Source organism: Culex pipiens, chromosome 2 (genome assembly GCF_016801865.2).
Source record: "Culex pipiens pallens isolate TS chromosome 2, TS_CPP_V2, whole genome shotgun sequence".
Taxonomy (NCBI): Eukaryota; Metazoa; Arthropoda; class Insecta; order Diptera; family Culicidae; genus Culex; species Culex pipiens.
In genome coordinates this window covers 115,622,761-115,625,613 of record NC_068938.1, presented here as the reverse complement: position 1 = coordinate 115,625,613, position 2,853 = coordinate 115,622,761, and the positions used below count along the sequence as shown (strand labels likewise).

The following is a 2,853-nucleotide window of genomic DNA, read 5'->3' as shown; positions in this document are numbered from 1 at the left end:
AAGCAGTGACAGACCTACAGATTTTTCAGTGCAGATCACTGTCTTCATAGGACTTTTGTTAATTTGATTTGGTTAACCGCGGTGGATTTTCTTGAAATAATTCGAACTGTCAAAAATCCACCAAAACATCTACCACATTGATCACACAAAAAACTGTGGTAGAAAAGTATCCACCGGTAGATCCTTTGGTGGATTTTTGACAGTTCGAATTATTTCAAGAAAATCCACCGCGGTTAACCAAATCAAATTAACAAAAGCCCTCATGTGTTAGCAAAGTTTTCGTAAGTTTTCATATTTTTTTGATTTTTATCAATTACATCATTTTCTTCAGTTTACAGAGTTCAAACTTATTAGATGACATTTCTGCTCAAACTACAACCGATCAACGCCGGTTAGTAAATCAGTGGAACTCCTCCGGCCGCTGTTAGGAATACTGTTTCTTTTCGAACCTCCGGACGCGCGTTTACCCCGTGCAGCTGCAGCTCAAATGCCATCACTACCGTCGGAACCGCCTGCCATGATTTATCGAATATTTCGCTTTATTCTGACGTGTCTTCGTGAACACGCCCATCATCTTCCGGAAGTTGCCCTGGTGCGTCCGGATTCTCTCCAGCATTGCCCGCATCATCTCCACGTCTTTCCGTCAGCAAGCGTGTGTGCGCATCGGCTACCGTAACGACAGCTCCTGGTACACCGAATCCGGTAAAAATCCGTCGTCCCAACGAACCTTCTGATCAAACCACCCAATCGACGGTCAGCTTGGCCGGATCTACGACGATAAACGCAATTATGCAGTCTTCGAGCACCTCAAGCATCGCTCAGTCGACCGGAGGAATGGCACCGACGCTTCGGTAGTCCTGGTCTGTCCCAGATAAGACAACTTTTGATGCTGGCGCCCAAACCACCGCCCATTCTGATCCATGATAAGTAAGGCCCTCAACAAACTCAAGGAACTGCAGGTTGGTTTTCTAGAACTTCTTCTTTTTACCTCACTGATGTTGATTTCGTTTTAGGATTGCGACATGAACGCGGTGCTGAAGGACCACGCCGGAATGACGAATCAATTTCTTCGATAAAGCAACACGAACCTGCCCACGAAGGAGGGCCCGAGTACGGAGTAACGGGTGTTCTATTTGTTGGAAAGCGTCAACCTTGCAGACCGGACCGGAAGAACCGGTCAAGGACACTGCCATCTCCAGACCACTAGCGCCGATACCAACATCAATCTAGAACTCGAATAATATCACTGGGAGTTCCATCAACTAAACACTGGCAGCTCCGACAACTCACTGCGCATTTAGAGCTATATGATCACCAACAAAACAAGAATCCACCCACCATCAAAACGGTCGAGTGCGACTACACCCATCTGCGTGTCTGACGACGGGCATGAACCGAAACCGGCACGTAACCGTCGCCGGACGCGAGTTTCGTTGAGAAGAGTGAGTACTTCTAGAGTAACATTTTTGAGTGTTATTGATTTTGTATAATTTTACAGAAACCTAACCCTTGGCCAACATGAAAAAGTCGGCGAAAAATGCACCGTCGTCGTCGAATCTAACCTGGTCAAGCGGTATCCTTGTTATCTGCAGCTAGAGAACCTTCAAAGAGAAATGACATGGCACTCAAACAACAAAACTCGCTCTCCCGTCTCTTTCCCACTCTTTTTTCATAAAATTATTTTTATTATGTCCTTTTCGGCGCTGGGACCTGGTTAGGACCGAGTCGGCTTTTGTAATTACATTTTACTTAAGGCTAAATCGCTCATGTGCTTCTAAACTAAGGAACTCAATTTTGACAAGTAATTCAAGCGCTGCCCCCCCCCCCTTCACCTCCCCCGTCAGATGGAGCGTGAACAAGCGTTCGTGTTTTATGGATGGTCCCAAAACAGATTTGGGACAATGGGATTGAAACCAATTTGTTAGAATATCCGGTGCCTGTGCCCTCAGGGATGTTCCAACAGGTGATATAAACCGGTCCATAAATGACGCAGTTAGTTACAAACTGAAAATCTCAATAAGATTAAAAGATATAGCGTTATATAGATTTTTGAGCTTTGTACAAAGTTCTTTGTCGTACTGGTCATGTGTAACATAACCACCTGCACATTTTTTTGATAGAAATTTGTATGTTCAGAATCAACAGATTTGTTATTTTGTTGTTAATCTGAACTGAGTTGTGTTAAAGAATTTTTTAGATATATAATACATAATAAGATTTTTTTCGGGTTTTACCTCAAGTTTAACCCTAATTTTAATCAGTACATAAATCTCACGGACTTAACAAAAGCCGTAATGTATAGCAAAAAGCTTGACCGAGCACATCTTTTGTTGGTCGATGTGAGCTGTGAGTCCAAGAGCAAAGCCCCATTCCATTTCAATAAAACGCCAATAAATTATACGCATCCACTAAATTTTCATAACAAACATTAGTTTTAAATTTTTATGGAAACACTTTATTTACGTTTTATATCGAATGAAAAAGCCATTCCGTCTGCATTTCGGATAACAGCTTTAATTTATCGTGATAATTTATACGTCTTTTTAGTGGTTGTGTGCGCCTCCACCCAGCCGGCCTGGCCACAATGTTCCAACGGGGTCGTCGGCAGCCTCTAAAAATGACACCCATCGAACACACCGAAGTCGACGTCGGTAAACTTGAGAAAGAGTGAAAATCACCAGCTCGTTCGGTAGTAGGAGATATGGCTTCCTTTTAACGACGACATTTCGGCTACAAACGATTGCCGAGAAATGAGCAAGACGACGACAAAATTAAGTATCTTTATTACGAAACTAATTTAAATTTCGAGTGTCATAAATAAGATGATTCTGCTTTAAGAGGCTTTTTTTCTCT

At 42.8% G+C, this 2,853-nt stretch overlaps 1 long non-coding RNA gene across 1 annotated transcript; it reads left to right on the top strand.

The window, feature by feature from the left end:
• Positions 1-266: 266 nt before the first annotated feature.
• LOC120430178 (uncharacterized) lies at positions 267-1,574 on the top strand. The gene is made up of 3 exons (XR_005607571.1): positions 267-959; positions 1,014-1,442; positions 1,499-1,574. It is a non-coding gene; the product is annotated as an uncharacterized LOC120430178 (long non-coding RNA).
• Positions 1,575-2,853: the final 1,279 nt, after the last annotated feature.